The following is a 13,636-nucleotide window of genomic DNA, read 5'->3' as shown; positions in this document are numbered from 1 at the left end:
AATGAGATGGTTAGATAGCATCACCGACTCAATGGACAGGAGTTTGAGCAAACTCTGGGAGATAGCCGAGGACAGTTGAGCCTGGTGTGCTGTAGTCCATGGGGTTGCCAGGAGTCAGACACGACTTAGTGACTGAACAACGATTTAAGAATTTCACTAACAAATGGTCCAAGGTTACAAAGCAATGTAATAGCAGCATGCCTATTTGTGGGCAAGTTGCGTGCCTGTGTGCTAAGTCGCTTCAGTCGTGCCCGACTCTTTGCAACCCTATAGACTGACGCTTACTCCTGGGAAGGAAAGTTATGACCAACCTAGATAGCATATTGAAAAGCAGAGACATTACTTTGCCAACAAAGGTCCGTCTAGTCAAGGCTATGGTTTTTCCTGTGGTCATGTATGGATGTGAGAGTTGGACTGTGAAGAAAGCTGAGAGCCAAAGAATTGATGCTTTGGAACTGTGGTGTTGGAGAAGACTCTTGAGAGTCCCTTGGACTGCAAGGAGGTCCAACCAGTCCATTCTGAAGGAGATCAGCCCTGGGATTTCTTTGGAAGGAATGATGCTAAAGCTGAAACTCCAGTACTTTGGCCACCTCATGTGAAGAGTTGACTCATTGGAAAAGACTCTGATGCTGGGAGGGATTGGGGGCAGGAGGGAAAGGGGACAACAGAGGATGAGATGGCTGGATGGCATCACCGACTCGATGGACGTGAGTTTGAGTGAACTCCGGGAGATGGTGATGGACAGGGAGGCCTGGCATGCTGCGATTCATGGGGTCGCAAAGAGTCAGACACGACTGAGCGACTGAACTGAACTGAACTGAGACCGTAGCCTGTCAGGCTCCTCTGTCCATAGGATTCTCCCGGCAAGAATACTGGAGGGGGTTGCCATTTCCTCCTCCAGGGGATCTTCCTGACTCAGGGATCGAACCCACCTCTCTTGAGTCTCCTGCATTGGCAGGCGTGTTCTTTACCAATAGTGCCACCTGGGAAGCCAGGTGGGCAAGTTTGTGGGCAAGTTCCTGGCCCCCAAACCTCAACGTCTTCATCTGTAAGATGGGGCAGTAATAGCATCTCTTACATTGAGTCGTGGGGTGGACTAAGTAAAATAAAGCCTGGAAAGCAGTCAGCAGAGTGCCTGGCTTATGAGTGTTTATTAGACACCAGTTAGAATTGCTGCAGCCATTGCAGAGAAAACCCAGGTTTTCTCACCCTGGGTCCATCACCTTTCATCAAAACCCATCCCGGTTGGTAAATCAGTTCAGTCTCTCAGTCACGTCCAACTCTTTGCAACTCCATGGACTGCAGCACACCAGGACTGCAGCACACCAGGCTTCCCTGTCCATCATCAACTCTCAGAGGTCGGTAAATATGGACAGCTAAAGATAAACATCTGATTAGCACTGATGTTTCTTAATCCAAAACTCATACAGCTAAGTTGTATCAGCCCTCAGAAGATCAAGCCCTGTTAGACTCCTTCAAACCCTAAGAAATTGCATGTCTGGGTTCTGTGACACCACACTGGTTATAAAAGAGTTGTATTAAACATGAGTTCTCTCTATATAATTGTTCTTGAATTATATATTAGTAGGTTGTTTCAACTTGTGGCTTTTCCAATTTTATGAAAAATACAGGTGTTAAAGTTTTAAGATTTATAATTTGTATTAAAAGCAAAAACTTTAAAGGTATTCAATTTTATTGAAAGAGAGAGGAAGGAGGGAAGGGGTGGATGGACGGATGGATGAATGGAACAGAAGTATTCGCCCTGAGGGCATCTGGAACTCAAAAGTTCCAAGTCTAGTCAGTGGTGTCCTTCCATCGAAGGTTAATTTAATGTTGGGAACATGTCATTCTAGTTATGGTTTTGAAACTGTCACACGCACCATTAACCACTTTGTGGAGGTGTGAATTTTCCCAGGGCACCATTTTTGCCAAGAGAATGGATGGCCTGAGATGGGAAATTGGAAGCTGGAGGAGGCAATGTCCCATAAAACCCAGGCTTCATGACCATTGAGAAGATTAAGCTCCTGTACGCCTTATTGTTCATTTCAAGTAGTCTCAGGGGATACCTTTTAATCTCCAGGTAAAAGCTAGTGATTCAGAGGGTGATAACAAGCAACTGAGTTCCAAATGGTCTAGAAATGAAACTCAGCCTGTCCCAGCGTCCTGTCTTCTTGCCTTTTTTCCCCTCTTTCATTTGAGGCATCTGATGAGGACTTAGTATAATTAAAGTGGTGGCAGGGGCCGGGAGATAAAAGAGCTATTTGAGAGAGGGAATTTTTCCAACTTAGCTAAAAGGTCAATTAAATCCCAGACTAAGATATCAAATCATTAGCGCCTTCCTAATCCAGAGGTGGCTCAAATGTGCTAGGGAGTGTGAAGGACGGGGCAGGAGGACCCTGGGCTGGTGCTGACAGGGAGCCACTCTGGGAGTGCAAAGGGGGTCCGAGGGGTCAAGGTGAGGAAGGCAGCAGGAAACAGAAACGGGATACGTCAGTCTGAGGCCCTGGTGAACTTAGGTGCTGAGGCCAACTGAGCGAACTCAGCAACCCGAATGCACTTGAGGCCAGATCGTTCCCCTGTTTCTTTCTGAGTGTTAAAAGTTCCCCTCTGCATAAACTGGAGATGGCCACAGGCCTCCAAATCCTACTCCTTGCCTTCAACTGAGTGGTTGTATGAATAAACTCCTGAAATCACTTACCAGCTACAAAATCCTGGAAGCAGTACCAAGTTTCTCTGGGGCTCAGTTTCCTCATCTTTAAAATGGGAGCAAATAATAACCATCACCCCTTTCCTGCTTCCCAGGACAACTGTGGGAATGAAACGAATTATATCACAAGCGAAGTTCCTGATATTAGGCAGAGCTCATCGGGCAGTCACCTCTCACCTTTAATCCTTCATCTGAATGGTGGGTGTACTTTGATTGCTTTAAACCCAGGATGGGCGGAATAACTTGGGAGAATAAAGGAGACCAGCTCTTCAGACTCATTCTTACAAATGAGGCTGGGTTCCCTCCCAACCTGAGTGATTTCTACATCTCCTACTCATGCTGACATGTGGCTGGCAGTAACAGAATAACTGTGTGGGTTGCTGAAGTCTTGAACTCTTTCCATACCAATTAGCAAACAGTATCCCCCCTTCAATGCCCAAGTGCCCTCCATTCCAGCCTCCAAAATCCCTGCCCCCTTGAAATCTCCACAGTCTGGCAACTAAAGGGCTTGTCCTGCACAACTGGAGCCTCTGGGACTTACACTCAAGTCCATTCTGATTGGTCAGGGGAGGTGCTATATTGGGCAAGCCCATTCTGATTGGTCCGAGTACCGCTGCAGAGGTGTTGCCTTGGGCTCACCAATACTTGCAACAGGCATGAGGGCTTTACCATCCCCCACCAATATAGTAGAAGAAACGGAGGTGCCCAGAGGGGAGGTGACCAGCTCAGGGCCACTCTTTCAGTGAGTGGTAGAGCCAGGAGCTGCTGGGCTCCTGGCGATGAGGGGGGACCATACAGGGTGGTTGGTGGGGTGTGTTCACTGGATCCACGCCTTGCCCCCCATGGTGCACACCAAGCCGCACCTCTGCACTGAGACTGCCAGGTTTTGAATCTCAACTCTGTCACTTACATGTTGTGTCACCACAGGCAAGCGGTTTATGCCCTTTGGCTTCAATTTTCTTATATGTAACAAAGCAAAACAAAAAACAAAGCATTACAACCTCAGTACTACTGATCTGTGGAACCAGATCATTCTTGTGGGGCGGACTGTTCTGTGTACTGTAGGATGTCAGGCAGCACCCTTGGCCTTGACCCAAGGGATATCAGTAGCACCCCACCCCAACACAGTCAGGACCATCAAAAATGTCTCCAGAGAGTGCGTAATGTCCCTGTGGTGGCAAGTCATCCCCACTGAGAATCCCCATTTTATTAAGGCTGTTCTGAGGGTTAATGGTTTACAGAGAGGGCCTGACATACAGTCAGCCACTGTCATCACCAAGTTCATCAGTTAGAAATGGTTTTGCCTGCAAGTAACAGTGGCTGAAAATAACGTGACTTAACCTAGAGAGCAGCTTGGTTCACTTTCACATAAAAGGCCAAACGTCAGCAGTTCAGGGCTATGTGGTGGCTCTGCTCCTCTCCTCCATCTCTAACATTCAACCTTGTCCTCAGGAACCAAAGTGACAGCTACAGATAGCAGTATGAAAAAGGGATAAGGGAGAAGCAGAGGGCACAGGCCTGCCAGCCAGCTCTTAAAATAGATCCCCAGATGCTGCCAGGTTGGCCTTCCACTGACAGCCCATTGGCCAGAACTTGGTCACATGACCATAGCTAGCTGCAAGAGAGGCTGGGAAATGTAGTCTTTATTGAGCATAGCCATGTGCCCAGCTGACATGATATTACTGTGTAAGAGGAGAGAATTGGCTACACGAGGTCATGGAATCTCCTGAGCTCACTACCGTCAGGAAGCTGATTAAAGCCAAAGCCTGTCAGAGCCACCAGGCCATGAAGGTGATATAATGCTAGGAGCTAGGTCCAGTACTTTTAATAAACCACTAGACAAGAAATATTAGCAGAACACATACAAAAATAAAAGCACAGCCTACTCATCTCTAAAAAATCCTGGGAAATGCTGTGGGGCCAGCATCCTTTACCATCAACTCCCTCTCCTCCCCCCACCCAAACCTGCCCTCCATGTACTACTGTATGACTTTATGGTAAGTGGAAGGGAACAGGGGACACTGGAGCAGGAATCGGAGGGACTCCCTTTTCAATTCTGCTACCCAGATGCTACATAACTTTGATCAAGTCACCAACCAGGGCCAGGACTGGAGTCCTGAACATCAAAATGAGATATATTTGTGTACACACTTTTTTGTGAATGTCATAGCAGCACGAGCCAGTCAACAGAACTTGTGATGATGGAATGTTCTAGATCTGCACTGTCCAAGATGGCAGCCACTACATGTGCAACCAGGCGCTTGACATGAGCACATGCAATAGAGACACTGGGCTTCTGCTCGAGTTTACCGGACAGTGTGGCTCTGGAGCACCTGCTGCACGTGATGGAGCCCTTCACACCACTTCTTCTTAAGGACTTTCTACCTTGCAGGCTCCTCATGTTTTATCCTCTTCCCCTTATTTTGAGCTCTTAAAAAAAGCTGCCCACTACATCCATTAACATGGCTAATATTAAATTTTAAAAGTCAAAAACCAGAAAACAGCAAGTGTTGGTGAGGATATGGAGAAATGGGAACCCTTGTGCACTGCTGGAAATAATGTAAAATGTTGCAGCTGCTTTGGAAAACAGTAGGGAGGAGGTTTCTCAAAAAATTAAACACGGAATTACTACATCATCCAGCAATTCCACATCTGGGTATATATCCAAAAGTACTGAAAATGAACTAATATTTACACACCCCTGTGTGTAGCGGCACTGTTCACAACAGCCAAAAGACCAACCTAAGTGTCCATCAATGGACAAATGAATAAGCAAAATGTGGCATATACATACATACATACATACAATGGAATATCATGCAGCCTTTAAAAAGGAAATTCTGACACATGCTGCAGCGTGGATGAACCTTGAAGACAATGTTTTAAGTGAAAGAAGCCAGATACAAAAGGACAAACACTATACAATTCCACTCACAAGAGGTACTCAGGGTAGTCAAATTCATAGAGACAGAAAGTCCAATGGTGGGTGCCAGTGGCTGGGGGAGGGCAGAGTGGGAGGTACCATTTCATGGGGACAGAGTTTCAGTTTCACAAGTGAAAAAAGTCTGGAGATGGATGGTGGTGATGGTCACACAATAATGTGAACATACTTGATTTTACAGAACGTAAAATTTTTTAAAACCACTTCTTAAATTCTTTAACACTTGAAAATGGTTCAAATAGTAAACTTTAGGATATGTATTTTTTTATCTATGTAATTGACAGATATATTTGTATTTATATAAAATTTTTAAAGAAACACTTCAAAGAACTCTGAAGTTCATCTGTACCATGAAAAATGTATGGTAACAGACTGAGGTGGGAGACCCTCTGTGGGTGCAAGGAGGTCTGAGTCTCCACCATAAATGGTGCAAATCGAGGGGTTGAGGAAGACTTAGGGGGCTCCCCTGAAGCCCTTTTCCAGAAGAGCAGCCCTGCAGGGTGATGTAATCAACCACATTGAGCCCAGAGAGCTAAAAACAGGTGAGCCATTTCAAGAACAGGGACCTTTTCCATCTCCTTCTTGGTGTCAGCAAGACTATCATCTGGGTCTTCATATTAAAAGAAAACACTAAAAGAAAAGATCACCCGGTCCTCAGAGTGATCTTGCCTGGGAATTGTGCTGGCCTGGAGATGCGGCTGGTTCACAGGCCACTAACATGGGCCAAGTCTGAATCGGACATTCAGACAGTTTTCTTTGGGATGTCAGGTATTGACATTTTTTTTTAATTAGCTGTCAGCATTCAAAAATTACAGAAGTTTTGTGTTAAAATTCTATGTTCTGGCCAGTTGTGAATAAACAAGGAAGTCTGGCTATGTGGAGTCCATCCTCCCATGCGGCAGCAGGCAGCTGTTTCTGAGTGGTGGTGACCCCTTTGAACGGGACTCAGCTGCCCAAGTTCGCCACAGTCCCCAACACGCCTCCCATTCCCTTCCAGCCAATCCATGCTGGTGACCAGCTCCTTCTCCACCAGCAAGGCTTTATCATCTGTATAAACTGGCACAAGGAGTACAGACTCTAAGAATATCTTACACAGACAGGAAATGTACAGATAATCTAGGTTAAGTCCATTTCATAGACGGGGAAGCACAAAGAAGGTAAACAACTTGCCCAGATTTTAGAATCATCAGTGCACTCCATGGAAATGAGAAGTCAGGTCCCTGAGATCCCATTTCTAGCCATTCTCAGGGCTTTAAAAGACATGCATGTACATGCACACACCCACAAGGCCACTACCCTTGGCAACAATGTTTACTGATTGCTTGCCATGAACCCAGGAGGCACCTGGCAAGCCTCCACGCACGACACTGTTATGTTGGAGACACTACCCTTATCCCATTGAGGCGACAAGGGGACAGAGCCTTAGCTCGGGAAGTGACGCCTTCCACCTGAGTGATGCTGGGAGGAGGCCGAGCTGGGGTTTCTACTTGGGCCTGTCCAATTACCCAATGCTTAATGCTTAACCACAACCACAAATTTTACCCCATTAAGCAACAGTTACCATCACATCCTCTAAAAATTACATCAACCCCAGGCGTTTAATAACTTTGAGCTGGGAAGACAATGGGGCTTGATGATTTTAAGTGCAAATGGAAATCTGGCTTCCCCACACACACAAGGATTGGAATCAGGCTGCTGGGTACTCATTCAACGGCCTCATTATGGTGCTGTCACCATCGACCGATTCCATAACTAAGAGTCCACGTTCCACCCAAGGCAATAGCAAGTCTTCTGCGTAATTTCTGGTCGCTTAAGCATCCCCAGTGACACCATGGGATTATTTTTATTTCTAAATACATCTGCAAATGGTTGTTTCTCAACCTCATATCAATGCATCATGCATAGAAAAAGCTAGATTCAAAAAGAGGCTCACTGAATGCTTTCTATTGGAATGAATATATTTTTGTACTGAACCAACCCCAAAGGAATAGTGGACCTAAAAACCATAGAAACTTTAAACTTGGGGTCAAATTCCTGTTCTGGTCTTCTATGAAGCTGTGTGACCCTGGGCCAGGTGCTCAGCCTCTCTGGGTCTTGACATCCTTATCCGTGAGAATGGAGTGATGCAATCATATCCGAGACCTCCCAAATCACATAAGACTTAACTACGCTGTGAAAGTTAGTAAATTATAAAGCATCGTGCAACGTGTCAGCTACATTTTTGTCAAGCAGGAAGTGTGCGCCAGCAGTATTCGACAATTTGGACCTCTTGCTTTTTAAATTTACGTTTATTCTGTCTCAAGTTCAAATGCTTTTCCTTAAATAATTAATATCTCTGCATACTTTAATCTTCAAAGCTCTCAACACCTGCAGCTGGAGTAAGATGGTACAACTGAAAGCAATTAAATTCTTACCACAGAGAAATGAAATGCTATGCTCATGGCTTGGAGAATAGATCCTGATGGTATCAAAGTGGTTGCTGACCCTCTGGGAAGACTTCCAGGAGACAGAGAGGACACAGGGTTCAAGACTTAAGGCAGAGCCATTCCTCTGCCCTTTAGCCTCTTGGGCATCCCTGGACTGTTGGAGCTAGGACTCTGAATGCACCTGGGCCAGGTCTGCAGGAAAAGTCACCAGGTCCTCTGCACCTATCAGCCAGCTGTCATCCTTACTTTTACCCATTAAAAAAAAAAAAAAAAAACTCCCTTTTAAATCACAAAAAATACACTTGCAAATTAATTTTGCTATATTATGTTTCCAAGGATGAAACAGTATAGAAGGGTGCTTAAGGGCATGGACTCTGATGTCAGACCCTCAAGCCCCTGACTGCTGTGTGGCCTCAGACAAGTTGCTTAACCTCTCTGAGCTTCTGCTGCCATATTTATAAAAAGACAGTATGAAAAGCCCTCATCTCGAAGCTGCTGTTGGGGCTAACTGAAGTCACGAAAAAGAGTGTGCAAAAAGCCTTCTAGCATATAATGAAAAATGTGTCAAAAAGGATCCAGAAATAGTCACAAGAAAGTAAGAACAGTGATTCTTTGTTAAGAGGAGAATGTGCACTTGGCTTCCTTGTACACAGTCGTAAATTTTGTATGAGTATATGAAAACCACACATGCTCCTTCTAGAAAATTTAGAAAACATGGAAAATTTTTTGAAATAAAATAAATATTATTTTCGGCAATGCCAGCACCGCATTTCTAGGGAAGAGATGGTGGGTCTTAATAAATACTCTTATTGTCAGCCAGGTAAACCCTACATGGAGTGCAGAAAAATGACCAAAATGTGTCCTTTTCTTTGGATTCCGGTCATGGCTCCCAGGTGGCTCAGTGATAAGGAATCTGCCTGCCAATGTAAGAGACGTGGCTTTGATCCCTGGGTCAAAAAGATCTCCTGGAGTAGGAAATGGCAACCCATTCCAGCACTCTTGCCTGGAAAATTCCAACGCACAGAGGAGCTTGGCTGTTGCAGAGGAGGTTGCAGTCCATGGAGCTGCAAAGAGTCGGACATGATGAAGCATGCAGGCACATGGCTCCCAAGCACACGCCCAGAAGCTCAGGGGTCAGGAAATGTCTCCAACTCCACTTAATTCCTCTGTTTATCCATCCAACCAATGCCATTGTACGGCCATTCCATGCCAGTCCTTATGCCAGGAACAAAACTGACAAACTTCCAGCTCCAACCCAACTTTACCCTCTGTGACAGAGCAAGACACAATCTCAGCACATCAGACCCAGGCCAGCCCTGCTCCCAAGACCCAGACTGCCGGGGGGTCTGTGTGTCACGTTGACTGGATGAGTGGACCATCACCCCACTCCGCAGCGCTGTCTGCCCAACCAGACTTGCTCTAAATACACAACTGATAGTTCTGTCTGTCCTTCCTATTTATCTAGCTAGGAAGGGTATTGGGCACAAAAGGCAAAATTTCTGCTGACAGCAAAACCAGTCAAAGAAACATTTCTTTTTAGGATAACAAATGTTTTTGTGTTCCAGCAGAGAACAATGCTTCTGCAGTGTTTTGTTTTTTTTTAATCAGGTCAATTATTTTATTGCTTTTAGCTTCTCAACCTTGCCCAACTGAGTGCTTGTTCTAGAATATTGAAGATCCCCGGGACAGCACAGTTTTCTAGTGACCTTCTCACTCCCCTCTAAGGAAAATCACTGCCCTAGATTTTCAAAATCTCCAGGAAGGCAGAATATGTCTGGAGCAAACAGCTCTTAAAAGGCATGAGAGCAAATTATGAGATTTTTTCCCTAGCGATAAAACACACACACACTTAAACATAAGATGCTGTTGTGAGGACATCAGAAGCAATCAAGACCCAGTTATTTTCTTTTTTAAACTTTCTCTGTGATTCTATAATTTGCCTTTTTTGTACAACTGCATAACCTTTGATCAGTTATCTTTTTTATAAAGTTACTAGCAATAATACCACTAAGAATACTTTTGAACCTTGACTGCTTATTTTATGCTGGATACATGTATTGTCTTATCTAATCCTACAATAGTCCTGCATCCAAATTCCTGACCCACAGAATCCATGATTCATTCCTATGCATAATAAAGTGTTCTTGGGGGTTGGGGGACAAATAAATTGGGGGACCAGGACTGACATATACACACTACTACATATAAAATAGATAAGTAATTAGAAGCTACTGTATATTATAGTTGTTAATTGTTAATGTGTAATGGGTAAATGCTGGTTCATTATACAACTGCTTATGTTTGCATATTGGAATTTTTATGGGTTTAAGTTTTTTCATAAAAAAAGGTAAACATCTGAGGGGAAAAAGAAAACCTACTGTAGAGCATAAGGAACTCTATCCAATATTCTGTAATGATCTGTATGGGAAAAGAATCTAAAAAACAGCGGATATATGTATATGAATAGCTGTTTCACTTTGCGGTACACCTGAACTAACCCAATGTTGTAAATCAACTACACTCCAGTAAGAATTAATCTAAAAAAACTAAGTGCTCATTATCTTATGACACTAAGTTTGAGATGGTTTGTTTCATGGCAATGGAGTCCTGGAACAAAATTTGGTAACTGGAAATACAGATCAACCTAAACAAACTTTGAGCTGAGTTCTGGGCTACTCCGCTTGCATCAAGGCAGCACAAAACCAAAAATTCCCTAAAGGTCCCAACAGCTCCCTGGGCCTACCATGCCTGGGGCTCTGGCAGGCAAGTTTGGCTAGGAAAGGGCATCAAAACATAACTTTCGATAAGTTTTTTAAAAAGGCTTTTGTAGCAATATAGAATGAACACGTATAGAAAACCTATTGTGTTCATTAACAAGGGGACTGTGAAGCACATCCATGAAGTACCTGAGGACCTAGTGTTTACAGGTACCTAAGAGCATCGAGATAAGATTGCTGGGTGAGAAACAAAACCAGTGAGCCTTCTGCAGGGCAAGGCAACCACGTCCTCGTGGGTTTCTTTGCTAGCAGAGAGAAATCATATTCATCTCTACCAGACACAAATTTGCCGGTTAGAATGTTCACTTCAGAATCTGGACCCTAATGAATAGTAATAAGAAAGTCGAACAAAGGCAAGGTTCCTTAGAGAATTAAATATAAATAACTCCCGGGCTGGCCTGTTGGTCGAGGCTGTGGTGTGATATTGAAAGGACCCAGAGGCATCCATCTGCCTGTCTCTCAAGCTTTTCGTCATCTTCCTACTGAGAGTCCTGGGAGCACCTTGCCACCATGACCTCACATCGCCATTTGTCCTTGGAACACTGGGACTCCCTCCTCTAAAACTGCTCCTATCCTGACATCCTGAACTTGGACGTGAGTTTTTGCCTTCCCTCTGCCACTGTCCTCCCAGAGACCTTGGGCTCCCAGTCCTTCTCCTAGGCCCCAAGTTCTCCCCCAACTCCCCTGTTCAACTAGAACCTTCTGGCCCCCAAGGCTCCTGGACCCTCAAGGTTCTCATACACCAACTAAAACATCCACAGTTGTGAAAACAAAGCCTCCAAATCATGAGGAAAAGACAATTGCTATGAATATAGATTTTGATGCTTAACATTTGTATCTGCTCACTGACCAGTCACACCCAAAATATTTCAGCACATCAATCCCAGTCTGTCAGGGTGGAGTGGAGGGAAGGTGGGAGGGGAGGCTGGAGAAGGAGGGGATATACGTATACTTACAGCTGATTCACGTCACTGTACAGCAGAAACCAACAGAAGACTGTAAAGCAATTATCCATTTTTTTAAAAAATGAATAAAGTAAAAAGCCAGAACAAACAAACCAACCTGAGTCTTTCTTGTCCGTTTTGAAGACGCCTATCTGAATCACGTACAGAGCACACCAAGGAGTCAGACCCATCCTAAAATCAACAAGCTCCTTCCTGTCAAAATATTGCCAAACCACAATAATGGTTTTGCACAAAGCAAAGAATATCTTTGATGTAGGGCGGGGTTGGGCACACTTCAGAAGCTGGAGTTTCCAGGAGAGGAGGCCTCCTAAGGTCAGACCACCAGACCGTGGGCCTGCTTCTCTGCCTCCCTGTGCCCACCCTGGAGGCTCCCAACTGCCAACAGGGGCCTCCTGGGCTCCCAGTTCTCAGCTCCTGCCATTGGCATTTTCACCCCTGCAGCATGACGCTGGGGAGAACGCACCACGCGCTGTGGACCCGACCAAAACTCCAGCCCATTCCCCTCTGCATAGCTACCTGGCTGTCCTGCCAGGTACCCAAGAGCCCAGTGGGTACCAGGCAGAGCTCCCCAACCACAGAGGGTGGAGAGCTGGCCTGTCAAATAAAGGGTGCAACGGGGAGCAAGAAGTTGGGGGGCCTCACAGGCAACTCCCGACCCCGTCTAGCAGAGACCCTTCTCACTTCAGAGTGGGAGAGAGAGCCCGCTTGGCCTGTGACCCCCGAACAAACCTGGAACAGCATCTTTCTCTGTGGAGGCTTTGGAGCACGCGTCTTAGGGGCAGCTATGCAAGTTCCAATGTTCCCGGGGGGTTGGGGGTGCAGGAGAGGCCCTCTAAGACTCCCCCCTTCACCCCTTTACAGGACGTAACCTGCGGCCTGACGATGGGCGGCGACCCCCGAGGTCCTTTTGTTGGCCAAGCCACACAGACTCGGCCAGGCTGCTTGTTGTTCAGAATCCCCGGGGAACTCCGTAAGGGCCTCTGTCCCCATACAATGCCCTCGGGGGCCGGGGGGTGGTCCTCAGGCTCTCCCGGGGGTTCTCTTGGCAGGAGGAAAATCTGGCCATGACCCCGTGACCAGGCAGGGAGTTCACAGTTCCAGCCCGCTTCCGCTCCCTTCAAGGCCAATCCCCACTCACTTCCGGCTTCTTATCCGGGAACTTTCCCTCGAAGGCCCAGGCCTCCCAGGCTCCCTAGCTGCTCCGCGTCCTCCCTCCCATCTCCTGGAACCCAGAGGAAATTCAAGCCAGCCTGGCCTGCTGGATCACCCCTCACCTGCCTCCCGTCCTCCCTTCCAGGGGCCACTTCCGCTTCCTGGGAGGTGGGGGGGCATCTGACGAGACTCAGCTTCCTGGGAGGTGGGGGGCGTCTGACGAGACTCACGGGGCTCTGGACCCAAATTCCCAAACACCTGCACCTGGGCGCCCTTAACTAGCAAGCTCCAGCTGACATCCTCTCTCCCCTAAACTTCTCCATCGCTTTCTAGCTGGGCTACAGCCCCCTCCCCCACCATCTGCTCCATCACCCAACGGGAAATTTCGGGGTCACTGTAGCCTCCTCCCACTCCTCCACTCCCCAAGCACCTCCTGCCAACCTCCTCCTGAATCTCGTCTAGATCTGCCCGCGTACTCTGTTCGGGTCCTTGCCCTCTGCCTCCTGCCCTCTTTCCGTGGTGTCCTAACTGGGGTCCCTGCCTCATCTTTTTCTTCATCTGGTCTTTGCATCCTACCACAGGTCAGATCTGGTCATATTCTTCCCTGATTTTTTTTTTTTTTTTTAATAACTGGAAGGCCTTTTGATTAAGATCCAAGTGCCAACCCA

The 13,636-nt window shown here is 46.3% G+C and overlaps 1 protein-coding gene across 2 annotated transcripts in view; it reads right to left on the bottom strand.

Annotated features, from left to right (window-relative positions):
* The window catches only part of WFDC1 (WAP four-disulfide core domain 1), a 62,464-nt gene extending 49,355 nt beyond the window's left edge, over window positions 1-13,109 (bottom strand). The window contains exon 1 of one of the 2 annotated variants that reach the window (XM_061386901.1): window positions 12,955-13,109. The gene's annotated coding sequence lies outside the window, so the exon portion shown is untranslated. Of the gene's footprint in view, window positions 1-12,545; window positions 12,876-12,954 lie in introns of those variants that run through there. The other variant, XM_061386896.1, reaches the window with a different exon arrangement.
* Between the last annotated feature and the right edge of the window lie 527 nt (window positions 13,110-13,636).

Source organism: Bos javanicus, chromosome 18 (genome assembly GCF_032452875.1).
Source record: "Bos javanicus breed banteng chromosome 18, ARS-OSU_banteng_1.0, whole genome shotgun sequence".
Lineage (NCBI taxonomy): Eukaryota > Metazoa > Chordata > Mammalia > Artiodactyla > Bovidae > Bos > Bos javanicus.
Note: the sequence above shows the minus strand (reverse complement) of the source record. Positions and strands in the feature narration are given on the sequence as shown.